The sequence below is a fragment of the Delphinapterus leucas genome, chromosome 10 (genome assembly GCF_059928025.1).
Source record: "Delphinapterus leucas isolate spDelLeu-1000000601 "Yukka" chromosome 10, BTC_Dleu_Yukka2, whole genome shotgun sequence".
Classification (NCBI taxonomy): domain Eukaryota; kingdom Metazoa; phylum Chordata; class Mammalia; order Artiodactyla; family Monodontidae; genus Delphinapterus; species Delphinapterus leucas.
Genome location: NC_143138.1, coordinates 55,037,152 through 55,063,450, shown reverse-complemented (window position 1 = coordinate 55,063,450; position 26,299 = coordinate 55,037,152).

Genomic DNA, 26,299 nt, shown 5'->3' with positions numbered 1-26,299 from the left:
TTAGACCCCCTTCTACAGAGTTCATCTCTGCCAAAGAAACCTTTTGCGATGCAGCAGAAGTCAAAAAGAACTGGATCTAAGACTCAGGAGTAAGATGGGAAGAACTTAGGAAAGAAGTTAAGTCAATAAGTAAAAAAAGTAGAGGTGGAAAGAGATTGTAGAAGGAGAGTCTGGAGAATGTGGGAAGGTCAAGAGCTGAGGAAGTGAGAAATGGAGGTACCAGAAGTTTCCATTTGTGCCCTTTGAGAGACTGGAATAAAGAATTGGGTTCTGGGACTTCCCTGGCAGTCCAATTGGTTAAGGTTCTGTGCTTCCACTGCAGGGGGCATGGGTTCAATCCCTGGTTGGGGAACTAAGATCCTGCATGCCATGCGGTGTGGCCAAAAAAAAAAAAAAAAAAAAGAAAAAGAAAAATTGGGTTTCTCATTTCATTTTGTTTTATTTTAGACTGTTGAGCTCTGAAGTTTTACACACGACCTTATTGAAGAAACTATCCAGAGGTCCTAGATTTCAAATGATTATATACGTACACTGATTATTACAGAATATGGGACATAGGAAATAATGAATAAATTAGAATGTTTATAATAATAACTACAAAAACAATGATGAGGATGACGATAATTATAATCATATCATATCTGAAGTGAAATGTCAATCATTAGAGATGCTCATGATTGTAGCATTTAGGAGAAATGATATTTAGTTATCCCTTTCTAATGTAGAAATATATTTAATTAGAAAAAATACTGGAGGAGCTTTCCAGTTTTGATGAGATGGAAAATTAACATGTGCTGCTGGCCTCCTCCCCTTACATCAACCCTAGAGAAATTACAGAAATAAAAGGATGAGAGTCTTTGGGGGAAATGTGGAACCATCCTCATTCTCTGGGGTGTGTGTGTGTGTGTGTGTGTGTGTGTGTGTGTGTGTGTGTGTGTGTGTGTGTGTGTATGCACGCATGTGTGTGGTGGAGTGGGCTGTGGACTTGAGGCAGTGGAGAAGCCAGGCATTTAAGGAGTTGTTTCCTGGCCTTTTCCCACATAAACTGCATTGGCCAGGTTGCTGGTGCTGAGTGGTTGGTATGAAAGCAGCACAAAATAACTGTTGGGGTGGAGGGCTAATAGAAACAACTCTTGAGGATTCATTACTTTAGCCCTTTCCCTCCAATTCCCATGGCTGAAGGATTACAGCTGTGGATAAATATCTATTCATAATACATTTTTTCCCTAAAAACTTCAACATGATTTCCTGACTGGCATTGTTGCCTGTGAGTGTTGACAGTATGGAGGAATATCCAAGTAATTCCGTTGTGTCTCGGGTTCAACCCTTGTCCTCAGCTGGGATGCACACCAAGGCTAGAACTTAGACCTATCGCATTATACATTATCATGGAGCTAGTATCCCAGGCCAAAATGACTAGACACCTGAAGGTTACAGACACTGTGCAAAAAAAGAAAATCAAATAGATGACTATTTAAAATAAGTACAATAAATATACTCCCAAAGGGGAAAATATTAGCAACATGAAGTTGGGAAGAAAAGTCTTAAATTAGAAACAAGTAGAAATATTTTGGTATCAAATACTCAGCAGATAAAATAGAATAGTCAATAGATGGTATAAATACCAGAAGGACACAGATGAAACTTGGGTTACTAAGGTGAAAGACAAGATGAAAGAATTTTTTTAGAAGATAGCAGTTCATGATAAAAGGAAAGCCAGGGAGAATCAAAGTAGAAGTGTTAAAAACTAATAATGTTCCAGGAGCCCAAAAACTGGAAGGTAGGAAATATCTGATCAAAATAAATTTATCATAACTTAAGAAAGATTTAAAAAAAAAAAGTAAGATTGAAGTGACTCTGGAATGCTAACCAGGACTAACAAGGAGAAATGCACATAATGAAGTGGAACCCAGAAGAAAGAAAACACAAGGAATATTCTAAAAGCTTTCAGAGAGAATGGAGACCAAGTACCAAGAAACAAAAATGAGACTGGCATCATATTTTTTAACAGAGCCCTTCATACTCTGCCACCTTCTCTGCCACCTCTGGTCACTACTGTGCACTGTCACTTACTCTTGAATCCGAGCTGGTCTTAGTGACTCACAACCAATAAAATGTGGCAGAAGTGACACTGTTTCTTCCAAGACTAAGTCAAAAGAAGTCCAGAAGCTTCTGTTTTGATGATGCTCCAGATCTTCCCTCTCCAAAGCCAGTTCCCACGCTGAGAGAAACTCAAGCCCCATGTAGGAGCTCTGGCCAGGAGTCTCAGGTAAGCCAAGCCTTCCAGTAATCCCCTCATTGCACCAAACTGATGAGTGAAGAACCCATCAGGAAGTGGATCCCTCAGCCCCAGATCTTTCAGCCCCTAGCCTTTAGAGTCATCTCCAGCTGTTAGGGTCATCCCCAGCTGTAGAGTCATCCCCCACCATCAGGGTCACCCCCAGTTGTCAGAGTCATCCCAGTTGAGGCTCCAGACATTGTGGGGAAGAAAAGAGCCACCTTCACTGTATCTTCGTGAATTTCTGACCTACAGAATCCATGAGCATAAAAATTTAAATGTTTTTTTTGTCACTGTGTTTTAGGATTGTTAGACAGCAACAGATAACTGGATCACTTGGAGTATTCCTTCTCAAGAGCCACTTTTTAGCAGATGTAAAGAAACTCAAGTAGGCCTACTCTATTTCATTCATATATTCATTTGTTCATCCCCCCAAATATTTATTAATTATCTACCATTTGTCAAACACTGCCGAAAGTGCAAAGGATAAAACGGTGTGCATTACTGAGCTCATAGATATTATAGCCGTTTCTGAATTTGAGGAAAATAGAGTTTTAGTGAGAGCTGCAGCCTTGCATGGCATATACACAGTCCTACACACACACACACACTCACAAATACACACTCACATACAGTTAATACAGTATTGCATGTCATATAGTCATAAATCAAATAAATGAAATCATTAATGAAAAAATAAAAATAGATGAATATTGGAACGTCTCTCTACTCTCTGCCTTTTTAAATCTTAAATTCTTTTTATAAGAGAGCTAGCGACACTCATACCCTTGCACACAAGCTTCTGTGAGCACACACACATACACATACACACACAACACGTATATATCTTACCTTCTTAAATATGTACATTATACACAATGAGCTAACTGCATTCCCTGAACAACAATGAAGTTCTTGATCAAGAGTAGATAATTACATCAATAATACTAATGAAGGGGATTTTTTTTTTCTTACAATAGCATATTCAAGCTCAACCATGGAGAACTCCAAAAGCAAATTCTATAAATTACTGAGATTCAAAACATTCTGGAGCTGACATTAACTTTTGAGCTCGCTGAATCCAATCCCTTTACTTTACAGCTGGAGCAATGGAGCCCCAGCAGGCAGTGGAACCAGATGGGTCATGCTATCAGTGGTGGTGCCAAGCAAGCTAAACTCTGTGAGGTCGGCTGAGGTCCCGTGTAACCCAGAGGAATCCTGGCATGAATTTCAAATCCTCTTCTCAATTCTGGCACTGATTCTGGTATCCATATGTCTCTGCATACATAGAAGCTGAGGCAGAGAAATGCATGAGAATTGCCAAGGTCCTAGAATCCTGAAAATAGTTGCTATATCCTGTTGCCATGACAACCCACTCAGGAAAGTACCTAGGTGCCAGACTTAGATTATTTTTTTCTTTCTGGGTCCCGGAGGAATACCAGAGTGAAATGATAACTCTTTTATTGCTACCTGGAGAGAGGCCTTCTGCCCTGTATAGCTTCCCACGATACCCCAGGGATGGCAACTGATGCAACTCTGGCTGGTTTTATTTTCTTTGGAGACAAAGGTCTCTGATGATGGTTGTGTCCTGAAAAAATAAGGTGCTTGTATAAGCTAACATGTCTATGAAAATTTGTGATTTCTTTAGTCCCGACTTCCACTGTATTTTTGAGGCTCCCTGCTTTATTTCCCCCCTACTTGTTTTCCACCAGAGCATCTGCTCCTTCCTGGAGAGGAAACATTTGTACTGTTCAAATGGTTGGACTATGAGTCACTGATTAAGCATGAGGGACTTTTCTGAACGATGCTGAGCAAGGCCTTAATTAAAAGGGAGGAAGAAGTTCTGATGGGTGGGAGCAAGGCTGGGGTGTTTAAAGCCATGCACAGTGCCAGCTTCTCCCTAGCGGCCACTCGATCCTTCTGGCCGGAAAGCATCATCCACATGTAGGATCTACAAGATGAACATCATCTGAAAGTTCCTAGAACTGCATCAGGATGCTACCAGAACCATGTACCTGAATGCTGGAATAAGATAATGACCACCAACACTCGAACTGTGCTTCCTCTGTGTCAGATACTATTTTAAGCACTTTCCTATTTTAACCCACTAACTCCTCACAATAACTCAGTGAGGTAGGTTCTAGAGAGGTAACATTCCAGGCATGGTAACTGATGCAACTTGGCTGGTTTTATTTGCTCTAGAGATAAAGGTCTCTGATAACTAGTGTGTCATGAAAAATGATGGGCTTGTATGTATAAGCTAACCAGATCATGGACACCCCAGCTAAATAAGTGGCAACTCCAGGATTCACATTCAGGCAGAGTTTGCTGTTAACCAGCATGCCTTATCATCTCTGCTGACATGTAATTGTCTATCCAATAGGCACTGGATGGCAATCACATTGCTAGATCACCACTTGTTCAAATAGGTCACCACTTCCATATTCTCTGCCCTTCTCCAAAATGCCTTTGGCCACCATCTCTTTTTCCCCATATTCCATATCACTGCCTTAGTTAAGGTACTGAGTCTTTCTCACCTGGGCAATCAAACAGCAACATGTCGTATCTCTCTGCCTCTCATGTTGGCTTTGTTCAATCCATTCGCCACAATGCAGCCAAAAAGATTCTGGCTTCCATTTAAAATACAGGGCTTCTCCGTCCTTTCCTGGATCTCACACCTTTAGCAGACTATGCTCACGTCTTAGGCATACTTCTGCCACAATTAGGGTTTTCACTATTTTAATCATCTATTTGTTCTGGTTTAACTGTGACCAATACAAGACAGAATTTTTGCTTTTTATGCATGTTTCTCCACTTCCTAAAACACTTCCTTGCACATAGTAAACATACAAGAAGGTAAAGAAAGCTGAATTAATGGCCATCGAATTAAAATGCTTAATTAGGCCTTGGTCTTCATGTTAGGAAGCTGCCATGAAATATTCCCTATTGTATTTAAGACTAATTATGAAATTGCCATTATAAAGCATGTATTCATCTCACAGAACAATTAAAGAACTCGAATCTGACAGCCACAATTAGTATAGTACTCTGGGGACAAAATTTTTTCAATCAGAAAACAAATGGCTTTCAGTCTCAATCCAGGAATCACTGTCAGAAGCATGTTTTTGTTTTTGAAAATTAATGCTCGCTTCTCTTTAAGTACCAAAAACCGTGGTCATTCTACGGGCGAACACCACTGTAACTGCTTTTAATGCACATGATCCATTAATGTCATATGTCATAATATGCCTTGTCAGAGAACACTGTTTCAGAGTCTCATAATCAGCCATGTTTGCTGAGAATACAAAGTATTGGGAACCATGTATTACATAGTTTAGTGAGGAATGCACAGGAAATGCTTTCACTTTCTTAAAGAAAATCTCTTCATTCCAGTTGATGACACCTTCTCTCCAGCCATATAATCTATCATCATGGGTTTTCCTTCTTCTTCCTCAGTTACCATATTCAATAGCTTAAAAGGCTGTTGAATCCATCTCCTCATCTGCATTGCTACTACTTCTGCTCTTGCCTTGCCATCTCTTAACAGAAACTGCAACATCCTCTTCATTAATTTTCTTGCCTCCTGTCTTAGCCCTTCACAATGCCTTCAGAGTATTCTATCTAAAAAGCAAAACTTACCATGCCATTTTCTTTTTTCTTTTTTTTTTTGTGGTACGCGGGCCTCTCACTGTTGTGGCCTCTCCTGTTGCGGAGCAAAGGCTCCGGACGCGCAGGCTCAGCGGCCATGGCTCACGGGCCCAGCTGCTCCGCGGCATGTGGGATTTTCCCGGACCGGGCCACGAACCCGTGTCCCCTGCAACGGCAGGCAGACTCTCAACCACTGCGCCACCAGGGAAGCCCCCATTTTCTTTTTTAAAAAAACTTTTTAAATTGGCGTATAGCCGATTTACAATGTTGTGACAGTTTCAGGTACACAGCAAAGGGACTCAGCCATACATATATATGTATCCATTTTCCCCCAAACTCCCCTCCCATCCAGGCTGCCACATAACATTGAGCCATGCCATTTTCTTATTTAAAACCCTTTGAACACCCTCCACGATCCAAGTTCTGTCATGTGGCATTCAAAGCCTTCTACTATTTGACTAACAATTATAGAGTATTTATTGGGTGTCAGGCACTGCTCTAAGCACTAGATATATTAACTCATTGATTCTCATAACACTCCTAGGAGGGAAGTATTATTTGATCACTAACTTACTTTCAAATTTCAAAACTTGCCATTCCCACTACATACTGTATATATGCAATGTGGTTTATAGTTCATGAGATTTTATTCGTATTTCTTCCTCTGCTTAGTATGACTTCCGTTTGCTTCCCATTTCATCTTCTTAACTGGCTATTCATCATTTACAACTCATTTCAGGTATGTTATTAGCTCCCCTAAAACCTGTTTTTCCCTTTCTCCCAAAGGTGGGAAAGGAGCCGTTGTCTAAACTTCCATAACACTTTACATAAAATCTGAACGATATTCACACGCTGAATTGTCATCACCTCTTTATGGACATATAATTAGTCTGAGTCTCCAAGGACAGGGACTATGTTTTATTCTGTATCTACATTTGTATTCCACCCATTCCCAGCAAATGCCCACTGGATGCCTATTGAATAGAATGGGTACTTTCCTGCATATTCATGAAAAAGAATATTTACATGGTAAATATGATTGACCACTAGTGTAAAAAGTATGTCGGCAGGGGTGGGAAAGAAAAGGAGTTAGGGATTAAAGTAGAGGAACTGGTTCAAATCAGGTAAAAGTCATGAAAAGCCATATTTTTGAGGCAAGTTTTAAAATAAAAGAAACAGATAAAAGAGAGAAAGAGAAAAAAATTATTCCAGTGGCTAGTTTTCTGTGAGGTATTTGGAAGATGTTATTTGGAAAAATGGAAATAAAATAGATTTTACCAAGGTATAGAGAAAATATTTGGAAGAATGGTTGTATTGAAATAACCAAGTGGTGAAGTATCTTAAATATTAGCCATAGGAGAATTAGTGTTATTACAGGCAATATGGTGCCACTTAAGTTCTTGCACCAGGCAGGAGACTGACTAAGGAGGCAATTAAGAAAGATCATTAAGCAGCTGTCAGGTAGATTAGACATTAAAGATTATAGGAACAAGGAGAACAGGCAAGAATCTATTGCAGACTGTAAAAATAAATTGTGGTATACTTATATGACAGAATACTATAGAGCAGTGAAAAAAAAAAACAAACTGGAACTATATATACATCACAATGGAAGAATTGCCAAAGAATAATTCGGAGAGCAAAAACAGCATGACAACATTTACATAAAATGTAAAAAAATCAGTTATTTTTAAGGAAACAAATATGAACAAATGTTTACACTTTAATGTTGAAAAGTCATGTATGAGAAAGAAAAAGAATAAATTCAGGAGATCAGTTGTTATTTATAGAAAAAGAAAGAATACGCTTGCAGAACTGTACACAAGCGTCTTCAACTTTTTTCTACTGTTTTGTTTCTCACCCTCAACGGTGTGCATATTAGGTATTTAGTCTCAATATGCTTTATATAGCAGACATATTTTATAATAGTAATAAATAGTCAGAATACGATGGAAATGTATTTTAATATATTCTATTGCAAATACAGCTGTGGGTAGAAAGGGAAAGAAAAGATCTATGAATTATTATAAGGGAAAAAAGGAGTTAATATCTTTAATGAAGCATTTCAGGTCAACAAAAGTAAAGAAGAATGAAGACAGTAGAACCACTTAGGCAACTGGCATCTTGGTGAGACAGTTTCATATTCCTAGTAGAGTTATGACATTTAGATATAAAGATATTTTAGAGACAGCAAGGAACATACAACTGTTGAAAGAAAATTGGATATAATCTGAGCACAGGCAATGGCTGAAAACATGTGAGTAGTGAGTTCATTGAGGGACAGAAGAAGAAAACCAAAGGGCCTTGAAACACTGCAGAATTAGTGAGCCTGGTTGAAAGGAAAGCCGGCAAAGAAAAAGTGTGTTTATTTGTTGGCAAGGGCTCCAGAGAGAAGTCAGCTCTTTATTGAGTTCGAACATAAGGAGAAATACCCAAGAATGTAAGCCTTTCATCACATTTTGTTTCATCTGTCACTGTATTTACTTTCCCTTGAGAATTTAAATGGAGAGAGATCTGAGTGAATTTGAAATTTGCTATTTTATAATGTTAAGTCTAAAGCTTCTAAATAGTTTTGAAAAATCATCAGGTCGGTTAGAGATTTATTTAGAACACTTTAAAATGTGCCTGTCTCTTAAGTTTCAAGCCACTCTTTCCTCTTCTACACATTATCACCTACACTTGACTTTCAATAAGAATAAGAAAACTATGATTGTCACTAATATGTGTTGGGAGGTTTCTATATGACAAGAAAAGCACAAAACTTGTATATAGATGATCTCATCTAACCCTCACAACTTTATAATCAAGGATTTATTTAATCCACAACTGCTTTTTAGCAATCGGTTTCTAGTATGTGCAGACACTGTCCTAGGTGCTGAAAATAATTCCTGCCTATACGGAGCTTATATTCTTGTGGGAGGAGAGACCATAAATAAAATAAATTAGTATAATATAACATACAGTTTTATTATATTTGTATTGACACAAATAATGAGGGAAAGGGGGTTGAAAGTTCATGGGGGTGGTGTTTAATTTTAAGTAGGACGATCAGAGAAGGTCTCATTGTGCCACTGATTTTATTAAAGCCTGGAGGATATAAGGAAGTCAATGGTAATAATGATATCGGAAGTGAACTCACAGCAGAGGGAATGACAAGAACAAAAGCTTATACCCCAACAGCATGAAGCCTGATTGTCTGGGGTGTGACCTGTACTCTCAGGGCAGGGAGAGTAGTAAGAAATGGGCTTGGAGGAGAGGGTGGGAGGGGAGGGGAGACAAATCCTGGAGAGGCTTGGAAGCCCTTTCAGGGAATGGTGCCTTTACTTTTAGTGAGACAGGAAGGCTCCATCAGGCTCTGAGCAGAGGAATGGCCTGATTTGAGTTCTATTTTAGCAAGATCAGTACAAGAAACAAGGGCAGACATAGCAGTGCCCAGGGAGGGGGCAAGTGGGAGTTGCTGATGACTTAGACCAGGGTGGAAGCTGTGCAAGCTGGAAGAAGTGGTATTTTTCTGGCACAAAATGTTTTGGTTGTGATGGGAATAGGAAATTGCTCATTAATGCATATGTGATTTTGAGGCTAGCATGCTTGTAAGGTCCTATCTGACGGATTAAGTACTCTTTTTCTCTTTCTTTAAACCATTGGGAAACCATCATTTGTTCCACATGCTATGGCTACACTGCATGCAATGACCTCCATCTGTTGCATATAGATCATTGCACAGTAAATTCCTTTCTATTCTTTTTTTCATTCGACAACTGCAATAAAATTACTTCTAGTGGCTGGTTACACTGCCATTTTTATGATGTCAAAACAATGTCTCACTTTACTAAAGAAGTTAAACAGGAAAGTCTGATCTTGTGGAACTATCCTTCTATGGTGAACTATCACTGCATAAATAAGAATATGTTGCTGATAATTTAATACAGTTGCAGATCTGGGGTGAATTTGATCAAGTTGACATTAAAACATGCCCTACTAGTGTCAGTCAGGTTTGTCTGCCTGCACATTAATAGATATTGTTACTATGGATATTCACTTGGCATCAAGATAATCACAAATACCAATCAAATGTAGTCACTAGAGTTATGAGGTCACCCCTGGTAATAAACTGGCCAGATGGATGATCCAGGATATACCTTTATATCTTTTTAGACTAAATTCCACAGAAAATATAAAAATAAATTATAGTGCTAAGTTCAGATAATGATAAATATCTTACTGGCTCTTATAAAAGCAACACGATATTTTGTTATGATATGATTCTTTCTTCTCAGAAAGCAGTTGCTATATTAGTCATATATCACTCCAATCATACTATGTAACAAATTACCTCCAAAACTCAGTAGCTTGAAGTAGCAATCCTTCATTTCAGTGGACCTGCAGCACCTAAGGATCTGCTCCCCTTGGCAGGGCTTAGCAAGGCGGCTCTGCTTCAAGTTGCAGGTCAGCGAGTGAGCTAGGAGATACTGTTCCTGTGTGTTTATCCTCCTTGAACAGGGGGCTAGTCAAGGCACCTTCTTCTCAGTGATGGCAAGAGTGCAGGAGAGTTGACCAACCTGAAAAGTTCAAGCAGGGGTGAGTTATAGCTGGTTGTACTTATTTACAGAGGTTGACTGTTATATTTTTAGCCTTTTGTGAGTTGGTTGTTAAAAACAGCCATTATTAAAATTTAAATTATAATAAGTCACAATTTAATACATTACATTGTAACAAAGATAAACAAAGATAAATATTTAAAATGTATCACTTTCTCTTTATGTTTCTACATTCTCTTGGTATCTAGAATCTTAAGGTTATTTAGGTCTATTCTATCTGTATGGTAGAAATACTACAAATGGTTATGTCTGTATGTCTCTTCCCAGCATTGCACTCACCAGTGTCTCCCAGGTAGCTTGAAAGTGGCAGTAGTGGGAGTATTGATACCATGGAAATTAGCAAATGCAACAAATCAGAACGTTTTTCCTCATGTTGTTAACAACTGATTCTCCACCCACGGCGTTTAATAAATTGAGAGTTGGTTGTTGAACATTTTCAAGGAGAGCATTCATTTCAAGCCTTTGCTTGAATCAGGTCTGCAAATATCCCATCAGCCAAAATCAAGCAGTAATGAAACACGTTCTACCTTTAGTTAAAAGACTGCAAAAGGACTCAAAGGTACATCCAGGAAGAGGGATAAATTGTGGAAGTTCAATCCACCACAGTTAGGAAAAGGCACAAAAGCCACGTGGACAGGGAAGTCAGTGTTTCCCTGTATGAGTGAGTATAGATAACTTTGATTTTCCTCAAAAGCGACTATTCCTCATTATTTCTAACATTCCTTAGAGAAAATAAATATTTAAAATTGACAATTTGGATTACAAAATAGATTCTTTTCTATTTGTACTTATAAAACACTGTTTAATTATGATGGCAGACAAACTTGAATAAGCTGGCAAGAGTTTTGTTTGTGATTCCTGAACTCTGATAAGCATAATTCCTAGTAAATTTTATTTCATTCTGAATCTATCAAGTTCCACCCAAACCCTGACTCTTTCAAGATACTGCAAAGCTGACATGGTCTATGAGAAAAAACCTCTAAGCTTAACTCCATGAATTTAATAGTCTTACTTTCCTTACATGCAGATTTGTCTGTTAATTGGAACTAGTATTCCCAGCTGCACTGAGAACGTTTTCTGAACAAAAGGAGGAGGACATCTTAAAAATTGCAGTGGAAGTCAAGGCAAACCATAATTTACATTTCAGAATATAAATGCCCCAGGGAAGCCTTCTTCCCCTGCTGCCTGGAACTTTGATTGGCATTTCAATAGGACTCCACCAAATTGGAGGTTGGTCCCAGGAAACCCATCCTCATGGTTTCCAATGACTGTAGTTCCAGGCATCTGATCTGAGAAAATAATGTCTCTGAGATCAGGACTTTAAGAAGTTCAGACATCCATGAAAGCCAATGAGAGCCAGAAAAGGAACCCAAGGAAGAGAGCAAGGACATGGGTCCTAAGGATTTGCATTAATAGATGCTTCACTCTGGAGATCAGATGTATTTCTAATTCAAGTTAATTCTGCTGGTATGGCTGTCAATAAAATGGCAAAGAGCAAATACATATCCCAGTCCTACCTCAATACTCATCCTCTCCAGAGATAATTATCTTCCATAATCTCTCTTTAGATTTAAAGTATTATAAAAATGGCATCTTGTTGGATATATAAAATTCCTAGAAATTGCTGGATAAAAATTCTATTTTGGTTCTTAAAGTCTGGCCTCTTTAGCTCTAAAAATCATTTTTTAAAAAGAGAGAAAGAAATTGAGGTACTTCAGAGTTATTCTCAACTTCTCCCTATACTTAAAAATGGTCACAAAGTTCTATATCACTCCTTTTCTTCTCCAGTTCTCCAAAGCATGTAGCTGGAAAACAGTAACCATGCTTTAACCTCATGTCCATTTTTTTCTTTTGTTGCTTGTGCTTTTGGTGCCATATCCAATAAAATCATCAGCGAGACCAATGTCAAGGAGATTTTTCTCCTTTTTATTCTAGGAATTTTACAGTTTCCAGCCTTACATTTAAGTCTTTTTTTTTAAATTGAAGTACAGTTGACTAATAATATTATAATTAGTTTCAGGTGTACAACATAGTGATTTGATATTTCTATAGATTATAGTCCATATTAAGTTATTATAACATGTTAACTATATTCCTTGTGTTGTACTTTACATTTTGTAACTTATTTAATTTATAACTAGTAGTTTGTATCTCTTAATCCCCTTCACCTATCTTGCCCCTCCCCCAACCCCTCTCCTCTGGTAACCACCAGTTTGTAGTGTTTGCAGTGCCTTTACTTCTGTTTTGTTATATTTACTCATTCATTTTATTTTTTAGATTTCACATATAAGTGAAAACACAGTATTTAACTTTCTCTAAGCTTTTAATCCATTTTGAGTTAATTTTGTAACTGGTGCAAAAAAGGGTCCAGTTTCATTCTTTTTTTTCTTTTTTTTTTTAAGATTTAATTTTATTTATTTTTGGCTGCATTGGGTCTTCGTTGATGCATGCGGGGTTTCTCTAGTTGCGGCGAGCAGGGGCTACTCTTTGCTGCGGTGTGAGGGCTTCTCACTGCGGTGGCTTCTCTTGTTGCGGAGTATGGGCTTTAGGTGCACGGGCTTCAGTAGTTGCAGCACACGGGCTCAGTAGTTGTGGCTCACGGGCTCCAGGGCACAGGCTCAGCAGTTGTGGCACACGGGCGTAGTTGTTCCGTGGCATGTGAGATCTTCCTGGACCAGGGCTCGAACCCATGTCCCCTACATTGGCAGGTGGATTCTTATCCACTGTGCCACCAGGAAGTCCCAGTTTCATTCTTTTACCTGTGAACATTCAGTTTTCCTATCGCCATTTGTTGAAGAGACTATATTTTCCCTACTAGGTATTCTTTACTCCCTTGTCGAATATTAGTTGCCTGTATGTGTGTGGATTTATTTCTGGGCTCTGGATTCTGTTCCATTTGTTTTTCTGTCTTTTTATGCCAGTACTATACTGTTTTGATTACTATAGGTTTGCAATATACTTTGAAATCAGGCATTGTGATACCTCCAGCTTTGTTCTTTCTCAAGATTGCTTTGGCTATTGGCGGGGGGGGGGTTGTGCTCTTCTGTGGTTCCACACAAATTTTAAGACTGTTTTTTCTCCTTCTGTAAAAAATGTCATTGGAATTTTGATAGAATTCTGAATCTACAGATAGCTTTGGATAGTATAGACATTTTAACAATATTAGTTCTTCCGATCCATGAGCACAGAATATATTCCATTTATTTGCATCTTCTTGAATATTTTTCATCAGTGTCATAGTTTTCAGTGTACAGATCTCTCAATCACTTGGTTAAATTTGTTCCTAAGTATTTTATTGTTTTTGATGCTATCACAAATGGGGTTATTTCTTTTTCAGATAGCTAATTTTTAGTGTATAGAATTGCTATGGATTGTCATATGTTGATTTTATACCCTGCTACTTTACTGAATTCATTTATTTGTTCTCACATATTAAAAAAGTTCTTTTGTGGAGTCTTTAAGGTTTTCTACATATAAAATCATGTCACCAGACAATTCTACATTTTCCTTCCCAATTTTGATGCCTTTTATTTCATTTTCTTGCCTGATTGCTGTGGCTAAGCCTCCCAGTACTGGTGAGAATGGGCAGACTTGTCTTTTTCCCCATCTTAGAGGAAAAGCTTTCAACTCTGATTCCTCTGGCATATATTCTGCATGTTGAGATTGTTTTATTTTTTCGATTGCATTAGTTATGCACTCATCTTTCTATTTGAGATTCTCCTGTGCATGCAGTTTGATCGACCTTCAGCAATCTTGGAAGAAGGAAAGGACATGCTTCTCATGGGTATACACAAGTAGCTTATGAGGGGGTGTATGTGTTCTCTTTTCCTCTTTTTTTTTTTTCTACAGGGAGCATTTGCTTGCCTCACTGGTCTCAGTGCTTACACTCACTGCTCTGGTTGAATAGAACCAGCTTGAGACATGGAGTTGGGGGCCACTTGCTGAGTTATTTAAAAGTTAAACACATCCTACACCTGGTTCTCTGTAATATCTAGACTGAAAATACCAATGGAGTCACTATCTCCTTTTACTGTCATTTTTCACAGAAGTACTCTCCTGTGTTTGTTTTAGGATGCTGTCTCCTTAATTAGTTGGGTCCTATCAAAGTTTCATCTCTTAGTGTCTATACTTGTAAAACATTAATAAACTGAAACCTCAATTAGAGTTGAGAGACCAGAAGAGGGAACTTTCATGCCCTGTGCTGAGGGTGGAGCCCAAGAGGAAGAAGAAAGAGTCCCCTTCTCTCCTGACAAGGGCTCAGCCAATGAAAATCCATGAGCTCTTTGTTTACTACAGCCCTCCCAACTTCCTTTTCCTCTCTATAAAAGGGTTCTCCTTTCCTTCCTGTGTGGGAACTTGCACATGACTTGCCATGAATATAGACCCTGAGTTGCAATTCTCTGCTGATCATGAATAAATCCATTTTTGCTGCAGAACTATCTGAAAATCTATTTTTTTTAGGTCAATGAACTCCAACTTTGACATGTTTTAAGGGTTAGAAGATGAGGAGGCAGGAGATGTGCTTAGCCCTCCCTCTATATTGATCCTGAGCCAGTATTGCAAAATGTATAAGCATAAGATACGTTAGTGATTGTGATAAAGATAATGATGAAGAGGATGCTTTATTTTGGTTTACCATTACTCTAATCAGAATGGATATTCAGCTAATATGCACCAGGATATCCACACTAGCTGTATATAACCAGCATCTATTTTGATTGGTTCCTGCCCATGCCATGTTTGCTGTTAAATCATGTAAATATCATATTTAGCTGTGATGCTTGCAAGGTACACAAAGAATAATCTGGAAAAGCTGGTAAGGAAATAACACTTCGGAAGTTCTTGCCCTTTTAAATTGGTAGAGTTGCTGACATCTTGTTTCTCTGCCTATTTGCTACAGGAATCTATTAAGGAATCAGAGGAGAATGTGCCTGTCCATTTGATAGGAAGCAAGATGTAGTGCAGGCACACTAGACCAAAATAAATCTCTCACTGATGTATTACTAAGCCTTGGTTTTCATACATTAGAAACACAAAAATGGACTCATGTTTTTTTTCCCTTCTAGTTATCTATTATGACAAAGCCTAAGGTCTATATTGCCCCAAACTTTAAGCAAGCTATTCCCACATAAACCTGCCATCTTTACCCACTGAGATGAGATGCAAATATCTGATAGGATTAAATACCTTTCTCAGGATATCACTTTCTTGTTTTAGTCTTCACCCTTTGTCTTTATTCTTTAAAAAGAGTTTTTTTTTAATTTTTGAATTTTATTTATTTATTTATTTATACAGCAGGTTCTTATTAGTTATCCATTTTATACATATTAGTGTATATATGTCAATCCCAATCTCCCAATTTATTCTTAATGTCACATGAATGCAATTTTAGTTTTTGGAAGATGGTCAGGGTCTGCTGACCATCCTTACACACAGGCTGCCTGGAGCTAACTCTAAGTACGGCTCCAGGGGTTAGAGATAAAAAATAATAAAAAAGTAAGCAAGGGTTTATGTGTTGGCATGTCAAATTTCTAGGCAACCAAAGGAAAAACCTGGAAACATTATTTTATCTGTAATAATGAAAGCCTGAGGTCTTTGGGACACAGGAGGTGGTTAAAAGGGCCTGCAAATTGCAGGCTTGGAGATTTCCTCAAAATGCCTCCTCCACAGCTGTCCTCTTAATGCACCTTTCAGAGGCGCCACTCTGTTCTGTAATGGTTTTTAAAATGTTATACTCCCATGTAAAGATTTTACCCCTTTTTCTCTAAGCAAATTTTGCTGAAAGCAAAACAAAATAGGCCTTTGAAGTGGGGGAAAAAATCAAACGCCTAAGAAATAAAAAGGAAAATTTCAAATTTGGAAGATTAATACCAACTTTAGGACTGCATTTTTGGGAACCAGCAGTGTCCAGTAAATTCTGATGACAGTCTGATGGCACTTGAAACTGGACACTGAAAATAGCACACTTGCAGATAGGACACTTACAATATTGATAATATTGCAGATTATCAATATTCACCAATATGTTAATCTTGAAGCTCTAACAACTGCTTCCAATTTCAGTTAAACTAATCTCTTCAAGCTGTGGTTCTCAAAAGTGTGGTCCCTGCACTAGTAGCAACATCACCTGGGAGCCATTAGAAAAGTTCATTCTCAGGCCCTACCCCAGACCTACTGAATCAAAAACTCTGAGGGTAGGCCTTGCAATCAATTTTAATGAACTTCCCCACAAGGTTCTGATATCTCAGAGAATCATCCCGGGAAGAATGTCATCCAAGGTCACAGCCATGGTACTCTCCCTTTGGATATCTCAATTTCCCTTATGTATAGTATTTCTCTGGGTAAGTAAACAACGTTCATATAAAACTGCAAAGGACTGGCAGAGATTTCTAAAGTACCAGGAACTGGGAGTGTGGGCAAAGCTTGCTATTTGGCCAATAATCCTGGGCCTGCCCCATCCGGGGACTTTGACCTCTATACAGACGAGACATTTGGCTATTAGAACTTCTCTGTCTCTGCTCCTCCAGCTCCCAAACCTGCTTCTGGCCTCATCCTCACTGGGTGACCAGCCTGAACTCCCTTCCCCCACTGGTTGGTGTTCTGGTTTGTTTTCAACTCTGCTTGCTTCCTTCATTTTCCCCATCACTCCTTCTATCAGCTCTCACCATGGAAACAAGCCCTGAATCAGCGGGAGGTCTAAGAGGCCAGCATTTCCCAGGGAGGGTGATTAACACTGTTCTGTCCATTCCCAATCCATCTGTATTTAAATTTAAAATCTGTCTTCTGGTGTATCTAATACAATTGCCATTTCTGGAATGAAGAAACGGATTGAGAGAAGCTCAAAAAAAGAAAAAAGTCCCAAGGTGACACAATTCTCAAATGCTTGATGTGGAAACCAAACCTATTTTTACCTGCCTGTAAATTTCTTGTGGCCATCCCTCACCACACTCTCTCAGATGTGTTAGGCTCCTGTTTTGTCTGTAAGGTCTGTACTGTACTTCTGGTTTGTATGGACAGAAATTTAGGGCTTGAAAATTATAGGTGTTGCTGAGTTTGCCTAGTTCTATTTATAAACGAAACACAGCCGATGCTTTCGTTTCAGATACAGATCACAGAAAAAAGGTACAACAGTTCTTAATCACTTGCCATTTCTTTCCTCTTCTTTCACAGAGGACTGTGTTACTTTTTCATCCGCACTTTAAAAATACCCTTTGGAAATGCCATTGAAGATGAAGGAAGGAGAGAAAGATGGGGTTTATCCTGGTATGCTTTGCAGGTCAAATATAAAACTAAGGACAGTGGCACATATAAAAAGGAATATATTTTTTCTGCTTTAATCAACGTGTGAGTAGGGCAAAAATTAATTAATATTTTTTAAGTTTAAAATAAGGGTGCACCAACTGAAGTCAAGTTCAGGAGTCCGAGTGGTGAGAACGATTCTAATATGAGAATCTGTATAAATGACATAGAGTGAACCCAAATACCTTCTTGGATTAGACTCTCAAAACCGTTTTTACCTCTCCTTTCCAATCAGAATCTGCACTTAAGAGGAAAAAATGAATAAAATCGTTTGGTTCTCACTCAAAAGAAATAAGAAAATAAGGATGCAAAACAAAACAAAACAAAACAAAAAGGAATATGTTTCGATATCTTTACCTCTCCAGAGGCAACAGCCCAGAGAAATGGGCTTAAAGCTACAGCAAAAAAGATTTGAGCATGACTTGGTCAGAAAGGAAGGCCTAGGGTTGCTAGTTGTTTCTCCAGTGTTTTTTTTTTTTTGGTTAATAAATCTGGCTAAAACTACTCCAAAGATGACAAATGCAAGAGACAAAGAGACATATACAAAACTTGTGAATGGGGGTATGAGAAATAAAGCTACAGCAGGCAGCTAAGAAATAAGACACAAAGGGAAGTTTGTGTATATTACATCAATGTCTCTTTTTACTGGATGAGCCATACAAAGACTGGTGAATGAGCTGTCTTCAGCCTTTCCTTTTCATATATATGGAGCACAAGGGGAAAAAAAAGACTGTGTATATCTTGGTGTTCTTTTCCATATAAACATTAGAATCAGTTTTTTGATATCCACAAAGTAACTTTCTGGAATTTCAATTAGGATTGTGTTGAATCTATAGATCAAGTTGGTAAGAACAGATATCTTCACAATATTGAGCATTCCTAAACAAGCACATGGAATATCTCCCCGTGGGTTTTGTTCTTTGATTTCTCTCATTAGGGTTTTATAGTTTTTCTCATATATTTATGTGTATGATATGTAGTATCATTCCTATAGTATCATATGTATACATATATAACACATATTTCTATATTTTTTGTTTCATTTTTCTCTGCTGTAATTCTCCATCATTTGATCCAGTTTTGCCCATTTATTCTATAATTTCCTTAGCAAATTTATAATACTTATTTTCAACACACTGTTTTTACTTATTTTTATTTATTTATTTATTTATTTATTTGGCTGTGCTGGGTCTTAGTTGTGGCATGCGAACTCCTAGTTGCAGCATGTGGGATCTAGTTCCCTGACCAGGGATTGAACCCACTGGGAGCTTGGAATCTTAACCACTGGACCACCTGGGATGTCCCCAATACACTGTTTTTAAATTTTAATACCAGAGTCTCTGTGGATCTACCTCTATTATATACTTTTACCTTTGCCTATGTATCATATTTTTTAGACCTTTTTACATGGTTCATACTTTTTATTGTGTTCTGGACATTGGATTTAAACAAAAATAACAGAGACTAGAGTTAATACTATTTTTTACCATAGCAGGCAAGAGAGTTCTACTGTAAGAAAACTAAGGACAGAGAATGTTCCCTTTCATCTGTTCAGGTATTTAGCCGGGTCTAAGCTGTGTGTAGCTTTAATTAGTTTCAATTTGCATTTGGTTTTTAAAATCTTCGTTGAATCTGACTTGTTTTTAAATTTAGGGCTCTTCCTCTTGAAGGTTTCTGGGATACAAATACCACATGACTATGAAAGATTTCCTTCTGCTTATAGCATGTGCCACCCCCCACCCCCTAGCAATGGCAGGTAGTAGGACAGAATATGCAAGCATGGAGAACTAGAGCTCTATTGGGGGAGATTCCAGATCCCAATCCCTCTTGACATCCCACATAGCCATTACTTCTGAGAAATCTGATCCACAATCACAGTGCCATTGAAACCGAGCAGGTCCTTCCTCCCCATGTCCTCCGCCTGGCTTTTGTCTGTGGAAAAACTTTAGCCAAAGAATAAGTTTAATTAGAGAAGTGAAAAAATGCAGAAACAAAGGAAAACAGTCCAACAAGACTAAATAATAATAGTTTAGTCACAAAGCAAAGTCAAGGACCTTTAGTTCCTCCTCAAGGGCTATAGATAGTATTCTGAGCCATGTCCTGCGAGCTGTCTTATAGATACTAAAACCCCCGCCAGGTGGAAGAAGTTAACTACATGATGACCAGACTGTAGCCATGACATAAGCTGCCACAATTCCAAGAACAGCCTCAAAGAAATGGGAACAAATTGACCCTGGAACTGTGCTTAACACAATCAAGATGATGCTGATCAGATCACCACGTGACCAATTTCAAGATGACTGTCAGAGCTGACTATGCTGTTTCTGCACGTAGCCCCCTCCCTCCTGTCTGTAAAAGCTCTTGCCCATTGGTTGTCAGCGGGGGGAGTTGGCCTTTGGACATGAGTCTGCCCTACCCCCTGTTTGCCGGCCTGCAAAATAAAGCAAGCTTTCCTTTCCACCAACCTCGCCTCTTTATTGGCTTTACAGCGGCGAGCAGCCAGACTCCGCTTTCGGTAACGCTATCACCACTTACATATATTGACTCATTTAATATTAATGACAACATTGTGAGAGATTCACTATTATTGTTCCCATTTTGGAAATGAGCAAACAGAGGCAGAGGTGTTCAAACAAACAAAAATCCTTGTCCAAGGTCATACAACTAGTAAATAGGTCACATGAAGTTCAGGCTCTGTAATCAGTATAGCAAGCTCAATTTCAGAAGGACTTCCCTGCGGAAGCTGCTTTCTACTGCCTGCGAGCTAGAATTAGTAGTAAAGGATGTCTTGTACATATCTCAATCCCTTTGCTCCTCCATACCCCCAGGTGGGGCTGTTTCTTTTCCAAACAATTGTTTGAATAAAGAAGTCATGTCTGCTCTATCTCTGTGCATTTTCAGAGGGTACTGTTTAGCATACCCTATATGATTCTATCAACATCAATAAGATTGGTAAGCTTATACTTTACCCTGATCATGTCCTGCTCTTTATATATGTCTGCTCTCCTGGTTCCATTTGGCTTTGAGCCCTCCTGACTGGACCCTGTGCTTGTTCTTTGGACAGAAGGAGGGATCTGACTTTTCTTTATCCCATGATCTATCTCACTAAGCCTCCATCTCTGGTTGTCTTGGTCAGTAGAATGCCCTTTCCCAGGCCCTGAGAGCACATCTTGGCCTTTGTCCCTTCTGGGTTTTTTGATTAGGAGGAATTTGGATGACAACAAGAAGACAGCAGCAATAGCTTAGATATATTGCCTATTAAACATTTGCATGTGTCTCAAATGCTCATAAATATTATTCTGAGTGGAAACTATATGGTTATTAAATTTTGTATTTTGTGCTCCAATATGAAATGATTCAATTATGAATGAAACTGAAGCCAAATTTAAAAAAACCCAGAACAGGTAGATTCAATAATGTAGATACTCAATAGTATTTTATGTGTCAGGTTTCAGGCAAGACTGAGGATGAATTCTAATTCAGGTTGAAAGAATATTCGGAGTGTCACCTCATACCAAGCAAAGAGCTACACTGTACACACAACAAGTGGATATTCCATCAACATTCATTTTGATAAATGTAAAAGACCATCATTGGCGTTTAGATAACCAATATTCACATTTGGGGCTCTCACTGCCATGACAAAGATTGGAAACAGAACGGAAAATGTCACAGTATCAGGTATTTTTCTAAAAGTACAAGAACGTGTCACTAGTATCTTGTGTTCTTACGAGCACATTTTCTTTAAGGTGAAAAATGACAACTCAACACGACTGTTCTCTCCACAAAGCAGAGAACAAAGTCCACAGAGAAGCATACTAATTTTCCAGCCAATGACTATTCTGGTGCTTAAATAACCTAAATACTGTGGGCAACTGCTTTAGTTGCAGAGAAAATACATTCAGAAATGAAGTAACCATCCCCAGCTAATGACAACGGGAGCCCACCCTTATTCCTGCATTTAGCGAAGGCCTGTCCTGCTGTCTTTTCCTTTGAAGTTCCACAGAGAGACACATTAAGGGGGTGAATGCTTCCATTTCGGGTTCCATTTAGGCCACCCTATTAACTTTCTGTTAAAAGCTTTTTCTTTTTCGTTTTTTTTTTTTTTCCCCATTTGAACATTTTCTTGTAAAATCTCTGGCCGGAAGAAAAATTCTTTTTAGAAAACTTTGACTGAAATATAGAAGCAGGTGTTAAGTTACAAGCCTTTGAAAAGCAGTGTAGGTTTTCCAGCTCTGTAAAAAAATATTCAGTTCTATTTTTTACTTGCTATAGTCTTAAGTCAAATACAGTTTGATATAAAACTCCAAATCTGCCCTTAATTGATCCTATTTGAGAAGCAGCGGGTCAAAATTTTGGTGAAATTTCATGCATTAACTTTTTTTTAACTGAAACTCCTGATGATCACAACCCTAGGATGATGCTATTCACTGCTTTATCCCATACTTGGAGGTATAAAAAATGGCAGAATCGTTACTCTGAAACAATCCCCTAGTTGCCCCTGTGCAACATTTGTAAAGATATCACTTGGCATCTCATAGGGGACTGCCAGTGGCTTAAATTATGATTAGCCAGAACAGCTAGGAAAGGGGTAATTTGAGGATGCATATTAGGACCTGCTGCTCCCAAATACCAAGTGTGCTATCTCTTGCTACTATAGCTTAAGTCCTTTGCATGTTGAAAACTTCAGAGAGGTTTTTGCAGTCACCTGTGGATGTGCAGGACCCTGGGAAGTACTCAATATTAAGAACTAAGATCACAGCAAAGGAAACCATAAACAAAAAGACAACCCACAGAATGGGAGAAAATATTTGCAAACAAAGCGACCAACAAGGGACAAATCTGTAAAATATGAAAATAGCACATGCAGCTCAACATAAAAAAAACCAAACAGGGGCTTCCCTGGTGGCGCAGTGATTGAGAGTCCGCCTGCCGATGCAGGGGACATGGGTTCATGCCCCGGTCCGGGAAGATCCCACATGCCGCGGAGCGGCTGGGCCCGTGAGTCATGGCCGCTGAGCTTGCGTGTCCGGAGCCTGTGCTCCGCAACGGGAGAGGCCACAACAGTGAGAGGCCCGCATACCGCGAAACAAACAAACAAACAACCCAATCAAAAAATGGGCAGAAGATCTAAATAGACATTTCTTCAAAGAAGACATACAGATGGCCAAAAGCACAGAAAAAGATGCTGAACGTCACTAATTATTAGAGAAATGCAAATCAAAACTACAATGAGGTATCACCTCGCACCACTCAGAATAGCGATCACCAGTAAGTCTACAAACAATAAATGCTGAAGAGGGTGTGGAGAAAAGGGAACCCTTCTACACTGTTAGTGGGAATGTAGATGGTAACAGCCACCATGGACAGCGGTACGGAGGTTCCTTAAAAAACTGAAAATAAAGCTACCACATGATCCAGCAATCCCACTCCTGGGCATGTATCCAGGGGAAACCATAATTCAAAAAGATACATGCACCCCAATATTCATAGCAGCACTATTGACAATAGCCAGGACATGGAAGCAACCTAAATATCCATCAACAGAGGAACGGATAAAGATGTGGTATATATATATATATATATATATATATATATATATATAAAATGAAATATTACTTGGCCATGAAAAGAACAAAATAATATCATTTGCAGCAACACGGATGGACCTAAAGATGATAATACTGAGTGAAGGAAGCCAGACAGAGAAAGACAAGTATCATATGATATTGCTTATATGTGGAATCTAAAAAAATGAACTTATTTACAAAACAGAAATAGAGTCACAGATGTAGAAAACAAACTTACAGTTACCAGGGGAGAAAGGCGGGTGGTGGCGAGGGATAAATTGGGAGATTGCGATTGACATATACACGCTACTATATATAAAATAGATAACTAGTAAGGACCTACTGTACAGCACAGGGAACTCATCTCAATACTCTGTAATGACCCATATGGGAAAAAAAAATTTTAAAACAATGGATTTATGTATATGGGCAACTGATTCACTTTGCTGTTCAGCAGAAACTAACACAACATTTTAAATCAACTATACTCCAATAAAAAATTTTTTTTAAAAAAACTAAGATCACATTAAAGAGAATCTTGTGAGAGTAACAGATTAGTCCTGTTTTGAGAAGGCTTAATAAAACACGAGGTTAGGTTCATACAACCCTTAATGATGAAAGTTTCTCAGTCAAAAGAGGTCATAATGGATGCTTACATAGAGGAAGTAGAATATCCAAATAAAACCTCTTCACAGGGAAACTGCAACTTTTGGACAATGTGGATGGGCTGAATATCACAATGTGAGAGTTGGAGGAATGGACTTAAAAGTGACATGCGGGATCATGTAAGCCAGTTAAGAAAGGGATTTACCCATAGTCCTTAAGGAACGATGGAAGCCTTTAAGGAGAAAAATGATGACGTATTCGAATTTTAGAAAGTACATTCCATCCAGGAAAAATCAGGGAAGGTGGATCAGAAGGAGAAATCAAGGGAGAAAGAAAATCCATCAAGAAAATTGTAATTTGGATGTCTGAGGGGAAGGAATGAAGTTAATATATTTTGAAAATAAAGAATATAATATGGTTAAGGATGATTTGAAGATTTTATATGAATAGAAAGAAAAATTTTCAGCATGTTTATGAGCAGTAATATAAGGGACTGTAGAACACTGTACTAAACAATTTTTACACTTTATTTTTTAAATTTATTTTAAAATTTATTTAATTTAACCCTTCTGTTTGTTAATATGGTATATCACATTGATTGATTTGCATATACTGAAGAATCCTTGCATTCCTGGGATAAACCCCACTTGCTCATGGTGTATGATCCTTTTAATGTGCTGTTGGATTCTGTTTGCTAGTATTTTATTGAGGAGTTTTGCATCTATGTTCATCAGTGATATTGGCCTGTAGCTTTCTCTTTTTGTGACATCTTTGTCTGATTTGGTATCAGGGTGACGCTGGCCTCACAGAATGAGTTTGGGGTGTTCTTCCCTCTGCTGTATTTTCTAAAATTTTGAGAAGGATAGGTGTTAGCTCTTCTCTAAATGTTTGATAGAATTGGCCTGTGAAGCCATCTGGTCCTGGGCTTGTGTTTGTTGGAAGATTTTTAACCACAGTTTCAATTTCAGTGCTTGTGATTGGTCTGTTTATATTTTCTATTCCTTCCTGGTTCAGTCTCGGAAGGTTGTTCTTTTCTAAGAATTTGTCCATTTCGTCCAGGTTGTCCATTTTATTGGCATAGAGTTGCTTGTAGTAATCTCTCATGATCTTTTGTATTTCTGCAGTGTGTATGATTTCTTTCCTTCTGCTAACTTTGGGATTGTTTTGTTCTTCTTTCTCTGATTGCCTTAAGAGAAAGGATACGTTGTTTATTTGAGATGTTTCTTGCATCTTGAGGTAGGACTGTAGTGCTATAAACTTCCTTCTTAAAACTGTTTTTGCTGCATCCAATAGGTTTTGGGTTGTCGCGTTTTCATTGTCATTTGTTTGCAGGAGTTTTTTGATTTCCTCTTTGATTTCTTCAGTGATCTATCTCTTAGTTATTTAGTAGTGTACTGTTTAGCCTCCATGTGTTTGTATTTTTCACAGTTTTTTCCTGTAATTGATATCTAGTCTCATAGCATTGTGGTGGGAAAGGATACCTGATATGATTTCAATTTTCTGAAATTCACCAAGGCTTGATTTGTGACCCAAGGTATGATCTATCCTGGAGAATGTTCCATGAGTACTTGAGAAGAAAGTGTATTCTTTTGATTTTGGATGGAATGTCCTATAAATATCAATTAATTCCATCTTGTTTAATGTATCATTTAAAGCTTGTGTTTCCTTATTTATTTTCATTTTGGATGATCTGTTCATGGGTTAAACTGGGTTTTTAAGTGCCCTACTATGATTGTGCTACTGTCAATTTCCCTTTTTATGGCTGTTAGTATTTGCCTTATGTATTGAGGTGCTCCTATGCTGGATGCATAAATATTTACAATTGTTATATCTTCTAGGATTGATCCCTTGATCATTATGTATTGTCCTTCTTTGTCTCTTGTAATAGTCTTTATTTGAAACTCTATTTTGTCTGATATGAGAATTGCTACTCCAGCTTTCTTTTGATTTCCATTTGCATGGAATCTTTTTCCATCCCCTCACTTTCAGTCTGTATGTGTCTCTAGGTCTGAAGGGGGTCTCTTGTAGACAGCATATATACAGGTCTTATTTTTATATCCATTCAGCCAATCTATGTCTTTTGGTGGGAGCATTTAATCCATTTACATTTAAGGTAATTATTGATATGTATGCTCCTATTACCATTTTCTTAATTGTTTTGGGTTTGCTATTATAGGTCTTTTCCTTCTCTGTGTTTCCTGCCTAGAGAAGTTTCTTTAGCATTTGTTGCAAAGCTGGTTTGGTGGTGCTGAATTCTCTTAGCTTCTGCTTGCCTGTAAAGGTTTCAGTATCTTGGTTGA